This window comes from Mustelus asterias, unplaced genomic scaffold (assembly GCF_964213995.1).
Source record: "Mustelus asterias unplaced genomic scaffold, sMusAst1.hap1.1 HAP1_SCAFFOLD_306, whole genome shotgun sequence".
Classification (NCBI taxonomy): domain Eukaryota; kingdom Metazoa; phylum Chordata; class Chondrichthyes; order Carcharhiniformes; family Triakidae; genus Mustelus; species Mustelus asterias.
Genome location: NW_027590270.1, coordinates 122,791 through 138,542, shown reverse-complemented (window position 1 = coordinate 138,542; position 15,752 = coordinate 122,791). Strand labels below are relative to the sequence as shown.

The window sequence follows — 15,752 nt, the reverse complement described above, 5'->3', positions numbered from 1 at the left end:
CCCTCAGTCTCTACATCCCACTCCCCTCACTCACTACATCCCACTCCCCTCACTCACTACATCCCACTCCCCTCAGTCACTACATCCCACTCCCCTCAGTAACTGCATTCCACTCCCCTCAGTCACGACATCACACTCCCCTCAATCACTACATCCCACTCCCCTCACTCACTACATCCCACTCCCCTCACTCACTACATCCCACTCCCCTCAGTCACTACATCCCACTCCCCTCAGTCACTACATCCCACTCCCCTCAGTCACTACATCCCACTCGCCTCAGTCACTACGTCCCACTCCCCTCAGTCACTACGTCCCACTCCCCTCAGTCACTACATCCCACTCCCCTCAGTCACAACATCCCACTCCCCCCAGTAACTGCATTCCACTCCCCTCAGTCACTACATCCCACTCCCCTCAGTCACAACATCCCACTCCCCCCAGTAACTACATCCCACTCCCCTCAGTCACTACATCCCACTCCCCTCAGTCACTACATCCCACTCCCCTCAGTAACTGCATTCCACTCCCCTCAGTCACTACATCCCACTCCCCTCAGTCACTTCATCCCACTCCCCTCAGTAACTGCATTCCACTCCCCTCAGTCACTACATCCCACTCCCCTCAATCACTACATCCCACTCCCCTCAATCACTACATCCCACTCCCCTCACTCACTACATCCCACTCCCCTCACTCACTACATCCCACTCCCCTCACTCACTACATCCCACTCCCCTCAGTCACTACATCCCACTCCCCTCAGTCACTACATCCCACTCCCCTCAGTCACTACATCCCACTCCCCTCACTCACTACATCCCACTCCCCTCAGTCACTACATCCCACTCCCCTCAGTAACTGCATTCCACTCCCCTCAGTCACGACATCACACTCCCCTCAATCACTACATCCCACTCCCCTCACTCACTACATCCCACTCCCCTCACTCACTACATCCCACTCCCCTCAGTCACTACATCCCACTCCCCTCAGTCACTGCATTCCACTCCCCTCAATCACTACATCCCACTCCCCTCACTCACTACATCCCACTCCCCTCAGTCACTACATCCCACTCCCCTCAGTCACTACATCCCACTCCCCTCAGTCACTACATCCCACTCCCCTCAGTCACTACATCCCACTCCCCTCAGTCACTACATCCCACTCCCCTCAGTCACTACATCCCACTCCCCTCAGTCACTGCATCCCACTCCCCTCAGTCACTACATCCCACTCCCCTCAGTCACTACATCCCACTCCCCTCACTCACTACATCCCACTCCCCTCACTCACTACATCCCACTCCCCTCACTCACTCCATCCCACTCCGCTCAGTCACTACATCCCACTCCCCTCACTCACTACATCCCACTCCCCTCAGTCACTACATCCCACTCCCCTCAGTCACTACATCCCACTCCCCTCAGTCACTACATCCCACTCCCCTCACTCACTACATCCCACTCCCCTCAGTCACTACATCCCACTCCCCTCACTCACTACATCCCACTGCCCTCAGTCACTACATCCCACTCCCCTCAGTCACTACATCCCACTCCCCTCAGTCACTACATCCCACTCCCCTCACTCACTACATCCCACTCCCCTCACTCACTACATCCCACTCCCCTCAGTCACTACATCCCACTCCCCTCACTCACTACATCCCACTCCCCTCAGTCACTACATCCCACTCCCCTCACTCACTACATCCCACTGCCCTCAGTCACTACATCCCACTCTCCTCAGTCACTACATCCCACTCCCCTCAGTCACTACATCCCACTCCCCTCACTCACTACATCCCACTCCCCTCAGTCACTACATCCCACTCCCCTCACTCACTACATCCCACTGCCCTCAGTCACTACATCCCACTCCCCTCAGTCACTACATCCCACTCCCCTCAGTCACTACATCCCACTCCCCTCAGTCACTACATCCCACTCCCCTCAGTCACTACATCCCACTCCCCTCAGTCACTACATCCCACTTCCCTCACTCACTGCATCCCACTCCCCTCAGTCACTACATCCCACTCCCCTCAGTCACTACATCCCACTCCCCTCAGTCACTACATCCCACTCCCCTCAGTCACTACATCCCACTCCCCTCACTCACTACATCCCACTCCGCTCAGTCACTACATCCCACTCCCCTCAGTCACTACATCCCACTCCCCTTAGTCACTACATCCCACTCCCCTCAGTCACTATATCCCACTCCCCTCACTCACTACATCCCACTCCCCTCAGTCACTACATCCCACTCCCCTCAGTCACTACATCCCACTCCCCTCACTCACTACATCCCACTCCCCTCAGTCACTACATCCCACTCCCCTCAGTCACTACATCCCACTCCCCTCACTCACTACATCCCACTCCCCTCAGTCACTGCATCCCACTCCCCTCAGTCACTACATCCCACTCCCCTCAGTCACTACATCCCACTCCCCTCACTCACTACATCCCACTCCCCTCACTCACTACATCCCACTCCGCTCAGTCACTATATTGCACTCACCTCAGTCACCTCGGCCCAATCACCGCAATCTGTACATCCCTCTTTCCTCAGTCACTCTGTCACATTCCCTGCAGTCACCTTATCCTAATCACCTCAGCCACTACATCACTCTCCACTCATCACTGCATCTCACTGCTCTCTCTCCGTCCGTCCATCTGTCCATCTGTTCATTCATCAATCCACCCATATCCCCACGGCCTCGCCACCCATCCATCAGTCTTCCATCCATCTGTCCGTCTGACTGAAAGTCCGTCCACCCACCCACCCACCGTGCAGTTATTCAGCTCACAGAGTCACATTGCTTTATTATCTTCTAATCATTGCCGACCTGTACAATAAGCAGCGAAACAATGAGGTGGTGGCTTCAGCTCGTAAACAAAGTAATCACTGCAGTTTTTGATCTTAATGTCCAGTTTGTAGCCACAGAAGCTATTCGTTGTGAAGCAGACGACCCTGGGTGCTTCCCCCTGTCCCACAGTGGGATGCGAACCTGCAGTGGGGTTAATTAAACATCGAGAACTATCACAGCTTGAAGCACTGGCTGGTTAAGGAATGTAATTGCGTTATTACAGAATCTGACGGTACCATTTAACCAGACTGGGATGTTCGTGGAGCAGTGTCGTCCCGAGATAGCCTGTTCCGGAATCTTCCATCCAGCAGAACTGAAAGAGCAATCACAGAGTCAGCTCCCTGAACTGATGACACTCATTCATCTGTGTCAAGACTTGTACCAACAGAGGATGTGTGTGTCTGGGTCCCATCACGGACTAAAACACAACTGCTTGCTGATGTCCTTTCGGGGAGGAAAACTGCCCTCGTGACCTGGTCTGACCTACATGTGGCTCCTCATCAACGTCAATGTGAATGATTCTTAAATGTCTTCAGGAATGGGCATTAAATGTTGGTTCAGCCAGCGGCGCCCACATCCACGGAATGGAAAAAAATAAAACTGCCACTTGTTCTTCAGTCCCCTCTATCGTTGGAATTGACATTTATTTTCTGCTCCAGTTCGATATCTGTACCATCCCGGGTATCTCCCTTGCTCCCCGTCCTTCCCTCTGCTTAGTCCAGTTGCTTTCCCTTCCTTTGTACCTGCTTCCTGCTCGTTCATCTATCCGATGGTTCCCTTCTTACTGCTGTCCCTGTCCTTAATACGCCACATTCCTCCTCATGCCAAACATTGAAGATCCTGTGTGGCATAGACATGTGGAAAGGGTGTTTCCTTCTGTGGGCATAACTTGAGCTGTGGATGGGGCGCTGCCTAAATATCAGAGGTCGCTCCGTACAGACATATATCCCTCAGAGGCTTGTGAGTCTTTAGAACTCTCTGCAAATGTGTGGGATGCAAATACTTTGAATATTTTAAGGCAGATGTGGCGATGGTTTTGTTAAGCAAGTGGGTGATGGATTAGAGTTAGAGAATCTTAGAGATTTACAACATCGGGTGTGTGCCGACCATCAAACATCTATCTCTCCTTATCCACTTTTCCAACTCTCACTCCGCTTCCTTGTATCACAATGGTATTCCAAGTGCTCATCTAATCCCTTTTTAATTGTTGTGGGAGTTCGCGCCTCTACTGACCTTTCAGAAACAGAGCTCCAGATTCCCCGCCACACTCTGAGTGAAAGGATTTCACCTCACATCCCGAATAAATCTCCAGCCCCTCTTTCCCTGAGATCTTTGCACCCACCCCCTCCACAATTGTCTTCCTATTCACCCGACCTATTTCCCTCATTTTTGGTACATCTCCATTATTTTGTTATCAGGGGCAGGAGGGGTTCAGATGTGAGGTTACCATCAGATCGGGCATGCTGTTATTGAATGGTAGAGCAATGTCGGTGAGGGCGAATGGCCTCAACCTGCCCATTGTTCTTGTGTCCCTATGTTTCCCGCGGAAGGTTGCCTCTCCCTGACCAGCCAGTCTGCCCGATGGGTCCCATCTGCTTTACCTTTTGAACCTGTACCACCCTTCAGCAAGTTTACCATCACACATCCACTGGCCTGAACAATCTGTGCCGCTGCATTCGGTGCTCCTCCATGGATTCTCCAGCACCGTGTGGTTCCCACAGGGGTCGGAGGGCGAGGAGAAGGTGACTGAGAAACAAACAGAGTTTAAGGTTAGTGTCATTGTGATGGGCAATTATACCTGCAAAGTGTGGCCTGTACCTGGTCAAGCGGGAATAACCTCAGCCAGAATCTTCAGTCTGGTGTCCATTCCCCAGGTTAAAGCAGAGGCCGTCCATCCTCCTTGGTTATGATGGAAAGGGTAATAAATAAATTACTACATATTTGATGTGATTTGTTTCATTATTGTCATATATATTAGGATACAGTGAGCAGTAGTGTTTCCTCTGCGCTATGCAGGCAAAGCACACTGTTCATAGAGTAAATAGAAAAGAAGGGAATGTCATGGTGTAGAATGTTCTGTTACAGCGATAGTTAGGGTGTGGAGAGCGATCAACTTAATATAAGGTACACCATTCAAAAGTCTGATGGCAGCAGGGAACAAGCTGCTTTTGAGACGGTTGGTACGTGATCTCAGATATTTGTATATTTTCCCTGATGGAAGTAGTTGGAAGAGAGGATTTCCGGGGTGCGTGGGGTCTCCCCTTCAATCCCGTCCATTTGCTATGGCTGACCAACCTAACCTACACGTCTTTGGACACTAAGGGTAATTCAACATGGTCAGTCAACCTAATCAACGCATCTTTCCACCGAACCTGCACATCTTTGCGCATTAAGGATCAATTTAGCATGGCCGATCCTCATAATCAACAAACCTTTGGACACTAAGGGGCAATATTAACGTGGCTAATCCACCGAAGCTCCACATCTTTAGACACAAAGGGGACAATATAGCATGGCTAATGCAGCTAACCTGCACAACTTTGAACACTATGGGGCAATTTAGCATGGCCAATGCACAGAATCTACGCATCTTTTAGGCAAATGGAACATTTACCATGGTCAATCAACCTATCCTGCACATTCCTGTACTCAAAGGGGCTATTCAGCAAAGCCAATTCACCTAATTTATACATCTTTGCAATGTGGGCGGAAGGCAGATCACCCGATCGAAACCCACCCAACCACAGGTAGAACGTGCAAACTCAATTGACAGTGTTCGAAGGCCAGGATTGAACACGGATCGCTGGCACTATGAGGCAAAAGTGCTAAACACTCTGCCACAGTGCCGCCTATCCCCAGTTGCCGCCTTGAGAAAGTGATGGACGAGCCACCATCTTGAACCGCTGCAATACCGTGTGCTGCACGTAGAAGCACCCATGGCGCTGTTAGCAAGGGAGTTCCAGGATCCCCACCCCAGAGACAGTGATGGAACGGTCGATATGTTTACAACTCAGGATGCTAAATGATTTGCAGATGGAACATCCTGGTGGTCGGTGTTCCCAGGTATCTGCTGCCCTTTTCCTGTTGGATAGTAGAGGTCGTGGATTTGGAAGGTGCTGTCGAAATGAAAGCAACTTGAAAATTTAAATAGGCATGTTTTAGCCCCTCCAATCACTGTATGGCATCTCCGTCAGCCTTGAATAGCCCACATAAATTATATCCACTGGGAGCCTATCTATGGTTTAATTCACTTGGTCTTTCTCCAGGTAGCAACATCATTCACCATCTCCAGTTCACACAGTAATGATGCCCTGTTTGACCTTCACTGGTTAATAACACAATGACTGTCTCGAGTGGACACACTTAATTTCAAATGATACGATTTCTTCACCCATTCTCAATATCTCTCGTTGACCATCTCATGTTCCTACGTTATCATCACTATTGCAAGCTCGCTCCCCTAAATACCTCCCTCTCCCTTAGATTACATCTCATAGTCATAAAGTCATTGACGTTTTGAGTATGGAAACAGGCCCTTTGGCCCAAAGTGTCCATGCCGCCCTTTCTTTTTAAACCCCCTAAACGAGTCCCAGTTGCCCACATTTGGCCCATATCCCTCTATACCCATCTTACTCATTTAACTGTCTAAATGCTTTTTAAAACATAAAATTGTACTCGGATCTACTACTACCTCTGGCAGCTCGTTGCAGACACTCACCACCCTCTGCGTGAAAAAATGCCCCTCTCAACACTTTTGTATCTCTCCCCTCTCACCTTAAAACCATGCCCTCTAGTTTTACACTCCCCTACCTTTGGGAAAAGATATTGACCATCTAGCTTATCTGTGTCCCTCAATATTTTATAGACCTCTATAAGATCACCCCTCAGCCTCCTACGCTCCAGAGAAAAAAGTCCCAGTCTATCCAGCCTCTCCTTATAACTCAAACCATCAAGTCCCGGTGACATCCTAGTGAATCTCTTCTGCACTTTTTCTAGTTTGATAATATCCTTTCTATAATAGGGTGACCAGAACTGTACACAGTATTCCAAGTGTGGCCTTACCAACATCTTGTACAACTTCAACAAGACGTCCCAACTCCTGTATTCAATGTTCTGCCGATGAAACCAAGCACGCTGAGTGCCTTCTTCACCACTCTGTCCACCTGTGACTCCACTGTCAAGGAGCTATGAACACGTACCCCTAGATCTCTTTGTTCTGTAACTCTCCCCAAAACCCTACCATTAACTGGTTCAATCCACCAAAATGCATCACCTTGCATTTATTTAAATTAAACTCCATCTGCCATTCGTCCGCCCACTGGCCCGATTAATCAAGACCCCATTGCAATTGGAGATAACTTTCTTCACTGTTCACGATGCCACCAATCCTGGTGTCATCTGCAAATTTACCAACCATGCCTCCAATATTCTCATCCTTGTGGAACTCGGGAATCGTTTCCTTTCAATATGGATTTTCAAAATCTACAGCTTCACCTGGTTTTGAAAAGTGTGGAAATGTTGCCATGAATAACAATTACTTACTCAGGTAACCCAGAAAGAGCATCTGGCACCTCATATCCCCTGCGATATTCTGAAAAGGGAAACACAGAGTTAGGATGAGAGTGAATGAAGGTGATAGGGTGATTGAGGGAATGTTTGTACAGGGAAGTAGCCAGTGGATGAGTAAGAATACCTACTTAGAATGGGGTCAGCTAAAGCCTTCATCATTAGCATCCCAAGAGGTCGAGGGAAGCATGACAATCCCTCTCCAGAGAGACTGGAGTTTCAGAGGTGAGCTCCATTGAACATAGAAACATTGAAACTAGAAGCAGGATTCCATTCGGCTCCGCAATTCATTTTGATCATGGCTGATCATCAAATTCAATATCCTGATTCCCTCTTTCTACCATGTCTTGGACCCTTTAACCCCAAGAGCAATATCTAATTCCTGCTTGAAATCAGATCACCATTTGGCCTCAGCTGTTTACCAAGGGTTACCAATGTCCGGCTGCTTACCTGAGTCTCCAAAGGCAGTGCAGCGGTGTAAGAATCGGTGGGTTTCGCTCACTTGCTTCCTCCCGAATCCCAGGTACAGTCTGCACAGAATGGTGTCAGTCCCAATCAAAGGAAGTCCTCCATCACACAACACTTCACTTTTCCTGTGTGGTTGACGGCGTGGCAGGTTATCCTGAGCACACAAAATTCATCCAGTGACGTAATCTATGCAAATGCTTTTCATGAAGATAAGAACTAGCGAGTGTATAAACACAGGAAACAACACTGCTCTCCCCTTACCAACCAGCTGGCCCTGCTTATCGTATCAGGACCAATGGTGGCACAGTGGTTAGCGTTGCCAGGAACTCATCTTGGACTGTGGGTGAATGGCTGTGTGGTGTTGCTATGCTCTCTCCACGTGTCTGTGTGGCTTTTCACTGGCGACTCCCATTTCCACCCACAGACCCAAAAATGTGCAGGTGACGTGGATTGGCCATGATAGATTGCCCCCTTTTGTTCCAATGATGTGCACGGATTGGCCACGCTAACTTGCCACATAGTGTCCAAAGTTGTATAGGTTAGGTGGATTGGCCATGGTAAATTATCCATTAATGACCAAAGATATGTAGGTTCGATTGACTATCCATGATAAATTGCTCCAGAGAATCCAAATATGTGCAGGTTAGGTGAAACGGCCAGGCAAAATTGGCCCTAACTGTCCAAAGATGTGCAGGTTAGTCGCATTGACCGTGCTAATTTGCCCCTTAATGTCCAAGGATGCACATGTTTGTTATGTTAATCATTTTAAATTGCCCTGTGTTATCCAAAAATATGTAGATTATGTGGATCAGCAATGGTAAATTGCCCTTGTCTGCAAAGATGTGTTGGTTAACTTGATTGTCATTGCTAAATTATCCCTTAGTGTCCAAAGGCATGTCGTTCATGTTGATTGTCAATGGTAAATTCCCACTTTGTCTCCAAAGATGTGTCAATTAGGGAATCAGCCATGCTAACTTGCCCATTCGTGTCCAAAGATGTGCAGGCAAGGGGGGTTGGCCATGGTAAATGCGCGGGTTTACGTCATTCTGGGAGGGGTAGTTAGGCTCAGGTAAGGTCCTCTTTCTGAAAGCCGTTGCTGACTCGATGGGTTGAATGGCTCCATCTGCACGGTAGGGATTCTATGGATTATAAAGTGTCAGAGACTTTTGTTAAAAGAATGTTCTTCCCATCTCGGTCTTAAATGACATCCCCCTTATTTTGAAATAATGTCCCCTGGTTCGGGACTCCCCTACCACGGAAATCATATCATCCTACATCGACCCTTTCCATCCCTTTAAGTTTCGATGAGATCGCCTCTCATCCTTCGAGACTCTAGGGAATACAGGTCCCGGTTTGTCCCAATCTTTCACCATCAGACAGTTCCACCAAGCCCGGAACAAGTCTGGTGAACTTTCGTTCCACTCCCTCTGTGGTAAAGCCACCCTTTCAGAGAGAAGGAGCCCAAAACTCCACCCGGTCCTCTACGTGTGGTCGAACCAAACTCTGATTCAATTGAAGGAATACCTCACTCCTGTACTCAAATCCTCTGGTGATAGAACTAAGAACAAAGAACAAAGAAAATTACAGCACAGGAACAGGCCCTTCGGCCCTCCAAGCCTGCACTGACCGTGCTGCCTGACTGAACTAAAACCCCGTACCCTTCCGGGGACCGTATCCCTCTATTCCCATCCTGTTCATGTACTTGTCAAGACGCCCCTTAAAACTCACTACTGTATCCGCTTCCACTCCCTCCCCCGGAAATGAGTCCTAGGTACCCACGGCTCTCTGTGTAAAAAGTCTGCCTCGTACATCTCCTTCAAACCTTGCCCTTGGCACCTTAAACCTATGCCTCCTAGTAATTGACTCTTCCACCCTGGGAAAAAGCTTCTGACTATCCACTCTGTCCATGCCTCTCATAATCTTGTAGATTTCTATCAGCTCTCTCCCCAACCTCCGTTGCTCCAGTGAGAACAAACCAAGTTTCTCCAACCTCTCCTCATAGCTAAAGCCCTCCATACCAGGCAACATCCTGGTAACTCTTTTCTGTACCCTCTCCAAAGCCTCCACATCCTTCTGGTAGTGTGGCGACCAGAATTGAACACTATATTCCAAGTGCGGCCTCACTAAGGTTCTATAAAGCTGCAACATGACTTGCCAATTTTTAAACTCAATACCCTGGCCGATGAAGGCAAGCATGCCGTATGCCTTCTTGACTACCTTCTCCACCTGTGTTGCCACTTTCAGTGACCTGTGTACCTGTACACCCAGATCCCTCTGCCTTTCAACACTCTTAAGGGTTCTGCCATTTACTGTATATTTCCTATCTGTATTAGACCTTCCAAAATGCATTACCTCACATTCTATTAGCATTCCTGATAGCTCGCCGCACCTACATGCTGGCCTTTGCTGACTAATGGGCAAGGACATCAGGCTCCTTTGGCGATCTACGCTTTCCAATTTCTTACCATATCTTGCCATGTCGGGTTCTGGCGTGGGTTGACTGAATCATTGCTAAAATGATGATTCCCCATTGAAATAGGCCCCGGAAATTGGGGCAAAGTTTAAAAAATAAATGATCGTCCATTTCAGACGGCGAAGGGTGATGGGATTTGGAGTAATTTCCTCCCCAAGGGACATCAGTCTCCCTCAGTGTTCTTCGTCTGCGAACAAGGGAGGCTTGGATCATTGAATACATTTGAGATTTGATCTAACATGGATCTGACTGACAAAGGGAGTCGACCGTTATGAGCTCTGCGGACAAGACAATGGAGTAAAGTCCACAGTAAGATCAGCCATGCTCGAATTGAACGGGATGGCAAACTTCAGATGGGGGAGGAGGGATTGTCCTATTGCTATTGCTGATTATCATTATTTAATGATAGTTGTTGACTTTTGACCATGGGGCGTGGACAATACACATACAATCGTTAGAGTTAAGAGCAGGAGTATTGTCCACTCGTCCCTCGAGCCTGCCCCGTCTTTATGAAAATCATGGCTGCTCTGGGTCGTAACCTTAACCTCCAAATTCCTGCCTCATCCCCGATGACATTTCACCTCCTTGCGGATCAGGAGACAGAGGAGCATAGGAATTAGGAGCAGAAGTAGGTCACTCAGCCCTTCGAGTCTGCTCTGCCATTCATTCAGATCATGGCTGAACTCTCCATGGTCTCAGATCCACACCCCCGCCTGTTCCCTATTTCCCTTTATCCTATTCTCTTTATTCGAAATATATTTGTCTCCTTAAAACCATTCAATAATTCAGACACCACCATGCTATGTGGCAGTGAGTTCCACAGGTTCACCACCCTCTGATAAAGTAGTTCATCCTCCTTTCAGTTTTAAATCTACCGGCCTGGACCATCTCCCAGCGATCTCTTCTTCCAGATTGTCCCACAAGGGGAATCATTTTGTCTACGTTTATTTCATCAATCCCTTTCAGTGATTTGGAGCCGGGATTCGGGATGTTTCCGACAGGGTCCAAGTATTCCTTAAGTGGGAGGGAGAGGAGCCAGGGGTCGTGCTCCATACTGGTACCTCCGACGTAGGCAGGAAAGGGGAAGGGGTTATGAAAAGAGAATATAGGGAGTTAGGTCGGGAGTTAAGTAAAAGGAACGCTAAGGTAGTAATCTCAGGATTGCTACCTGCGCCACGGGACAGTGAGGGAAGGAACGAAATAAGGTGGAGGATGAATGAGTGGCTGAGGGATTGGAGCAGGGGTCAGAGATTCAGGTTCCTGGATCATTGGGACCTCTTTAGGGGCAGGTGTGACCTGTACAAAAAGGACGGGTTTCACTTAAATCCCAGGGGGACCAATATCCTGGTGGGAAGGTTTGCTAAGGTTACTGGGGGCGGTTTAAACTGGAATGGTTGGGGGGTGGGAATCAAAATCTGGTGACTGGGAGAGAGGAGGTTAGAGTAACAATATAGGGGCTGGTCGGCAGTGTGAGGGAGGATAGGCAGGTGACGGGGAAGGGGAGCTCTCAGACCCCCGAAGGGTTGAGGTGTGTATATTTTAACGCAAGGAGTGTAGTGAACAAAATGGATGAGCTTAGAGCGTGAATCGCTGCTTGGAAGTGTGATGTGGCGGCCATTACAGAGACTTGGTTATCTCAGGGTCAGGAATGGGTACTTCAAGTGCCGGGTTTCAGATGTTTCAGGAGGGACAGGGAAGGAGGCAAAAGAGGTGGGGGAGTGGCACTGTTGATCAGGGATAGTGTCACGGCTGTAGAAAAGATGGACACCACGGAAGGATTCTCTACGGAATCTCTGTGGGTGGAGGTTCGCAACAGGAAGGGGTCGGTAACTTTACTGAGTGTTTTGTATAGGCCGCCCAATAGTAGCAGAGATGTGGGGGAGCAGATTGGGAAGCAGATCCTGGAGAGATGTGATATTAACAGAGTGGTCGTGATGGGAGATTTTAATTTCCCAAATATCGATTGGAATATCCCTCGGGTAAGGGGTTTAGATGGAGAGGAGTTTGTTAGGTGTGTTCAGGAGAGCTTCCTGACACAGTATGTGGATAAGCCTACAAGAGGAGAGGCTGTGCTTGATTTGATATTAGGGAATGGACGTGGGCAGGTGTCAGATCTATCAGTGGGAGAACATTTTGGGGATAGTGATCATAACTCTATCTCCTTTACACTAGCATTGGAGAGAGATAGGATCAGCCAAGCTAGTAAAGTGTTTATTTGGAGTAAGGGCAACTATGATGCTATTAGGCAGGAAATTAGAGGCATAAATTGGAAGGAGGTTTTCTCAGGGAAATGTACAGAAGAAATGTGGCAAATTTTCAAGGAGATTTTGTCTGGAGCTCTGCACAGCAATGTTCCAGTGCGACAGGGGAGTTATGGTAGGTTACAGGAACCGTGGTGCATGAAAGCTGCAACGGATTTAGTCAGGAAGAAAAGAAAAGCCTACAAAAGGTTCAGGGAGCTAGGTAATGTTAGAAATCTAGAAGTGTATACGATATACGACTAGTAGGAAGGAACTAAAGAGGGAAATTAGAAGAGCCAGGAGGGGACATGAGAAGGCCTTGGCAGACAGGACAAAGGAAAACCCCAAGGCATTCTACAAGTATGTGAAGAGCAAGAGGTTAAGATGTGAAGGAGTAGGACCTATCAAATGTGACGGTGGGAAAGTCTGTATTGAACCGGTTGAAATAGCAGAGGTACTCGATGAATACTTTGCTTCAGTATTCACAGTGGAAAAGGATCTTGGTAGTTGCAGTGCTGACTTGCAGTGGACTGAGAAGATTGAGCATGTGGGCATCAGGAAAGAGGATGTGTTGGAGCTGTTGAAAAACATCAAGTTAGATAAGTCGCCGGGGCCGGATGGGATGTACCCCAGGTTACTGTGGGAGGCGAGGGAAGAGATTGCTGATCTTCTGGTGATGATCTTTGCGTCGTCAATGGAGACAGGAGAGGTTCCGGAGGATTGGAGGGTGGCGGAAGTGGTTCCGTTATTCCAGAAAGGGAGAAGAGATAGCGCAGAAAATTATAGACGGTGAGTCTAACCTCAGTGGTAGGTAAGTGGATGGAGAAGATCCTGAGAGGCAGGATTTATGAACATTTGGAAAGGAATAGTATGATCAGAAATAGCCAGCACGGCTTTGTCCGAGGCAGATCATGCCTTACGAGTCTGATTGAGTTTTTTGAAGATGTCAATAGACACTTAGACGGGGGAAGAGCGGTAGATGTGGTTTATATGGATTTCAGTAAGGCGTTTGATAAGGTGCCCCATGCAAGGCTTATGGAGAAAGTGAAGGGGCATGGGATACAAGGGGACGTTACTTTATGGATTCAGAACTGGCTTGCCCACAGAAGGCAAAGAGTGGTTGTGGATGGGTCTTTTTCAGAGTGGAGGTCGGTCACCAGTGGAGTGCCCCAGGGATCTGTTCTGGGACCCTTGCTCTTTGTGATTTTTATAAATGACCTGGATGAGGAAGTGGAAGGATGGGTTGGCAAGTTTGCTGATGACACAAAGGTTGGAGGTGTTGTGGATAGTGTAGAGGGATGTCAGCAGTTGCAACGAGACATAGATAAGATGCAAGAGTGGGCGGAGAAGTGGCAGATGGACTTCAACCCAGATAAGTGTGTGGTGATTCATTTTGGCAGGTTGAATAGGATGGAAGAATATAATATTAAGGGCAAGACGTTTGGCAGTGTGGAAGAACGGAGGGATCTTGGGGTCCCTCTGTAGGTATAAAGAAGATGTTCGGGGTCAGTTTTTCACTCAGAGGGTGGTGGGTGCGTGGAATCGGCTGCCGGTAGTGGTGGTAGAAGCGGATTCGATTGAGTCTTTTAAGAGACTTTTGTATAGGTTCATGGAGCTTAGTAAGATATAGGGTTATAGATGAGCCGAGAAGGTAAGGAAATTGTTCGGCCCAACTTGTGGGCCGTAGGGCCTGTTTGTGCTGTAGCTTTTCTATATTCTATGTTCTATGATTTATCTTCCTCGATCAGATCCCCTTTTATCCTTCTAAACTCCAGCGAGTATTAAGGGCAATAGTTTCATCTCTCCTTATATGTCAACCTTTCATTCCAAAAATAAATCTCGTGAACCTATCTCGTTCTGCCTTCAAAAAATATAGTCCAGTGCTCTGCTTCCTCTGCCTTTCCAGAGGCTTCCCACCCGCTGAGAGAATATAATTATCTTCATCCCTGTCTTCAATGGGCCAACCCTTATTTTTAAACAGTGGTCGCAAGTTCTAGATTCGCCCACAAGAGGAAACATCCTGTCCACATCCACCCTGTCAATACCGTCCCCCGCCACCCCCCGCCACCCCCCCTGATCTTAAATGTTTTGACCGAGTTGCCACTTACTCTTCTAACTTCCAACGAATACGAGGTTAATCTGTCCAACATTTCCTCATAAGATGACCCGCCCATTCCTTGTATTAGTTTGGTTAACCTTGTCTGAACTTCTTCCAGCACATTTACATATTTCCTTAAATAAGTTCCTCAGATGTGACCTCACCAATATCTTGTACAGTTCAAGCATAACCTCACTACTTTTGCAACAATTCTCGCACAATAAATGACAACAGTAGCTTTCCTAACTACTTGCTGTACCTGTGCACCAGCCTTTTGTGATCCATGCACTAGGACGCCCAGATCCCTCTGCACCTAAGAGCTCTGCAATTTCTCCCCATTCAGGTAATAAGCTTTATCCTTCTCTTGGTGTGTTGAATAGTTTGGGGAGGCACTTTTCTTCGTGTTTGGAGACAACGAGTGGCGATCGAAGGCAGTTTGAGTTGTTGGATGTTGGTTGTTCAGTCACGTCCCACATGGTTCAGTTCTGGGACCTTTCTTGTTTACCATATGCATAAATGACACAGGTGATAAGTGGGGAGAATGATAACCAAGCTTGCAGATTAGAGCAAGATTTGTATGGTGGTTCAAAATGAAGAAGAAAGTCTGCCCTACGACCCTATGACTCTGTGACTTCCTGGCGGAATTCAGAAGGAAATATGCAGTCATTCCCACTGGTGTGGGACTGGAGTCAGAGTGAGAAGGTGGTCCCGAAAAGAGATACTTTGCGAAAGGAAATTGATGAACTCGGCAGGATTTCGAATGGAATCTGAGAGATAAGTCGACACTATTACTGATGTCAAATTCTTATTGACTTCATGAATTTAAAAGCCAATTTGCATTAGAAACATTGAGTTCGTACAATACAGGAGGCCATTCGATCTACTGACCCTCACTGACTGTGTGTAAGAGGATTCACCTACCCCACACCCCCCCTCCCCCCTCCCACCAACCAACCCTCACCCACCCTAACCTCAAAACCACACGCATTTACCATTAGGAATCCACCTGAACTACATTTCTTTGGA

At 48.0% G+C, this 15,752-nt stretch overlaps 1 long non-coding RNA gene across 1 annotated transcript; it reads right to left on the bottom strand.

Annotated features, from left to right (window-relative positions):
* Positions 1-4,553: 4,553 nt before the first annotated feature.
* On the bottom strand, positions 4,554-7,923 carry LOC144486246 (uncharacterized). The gene is made up of 3 exons (XR_013496237.1): positions 7,898-7,923; positions 7,424-7,472; positions 4,554-4,627 (listed from the first exon to the last, which is right to left on the bottom strand). It is a non-coding gene; the product is annotated as an uncharacterized LOC144486246 (long non-coding RNA).
* Positions 7,924-15,752: the final 7,829 nt, after the last annotated feature.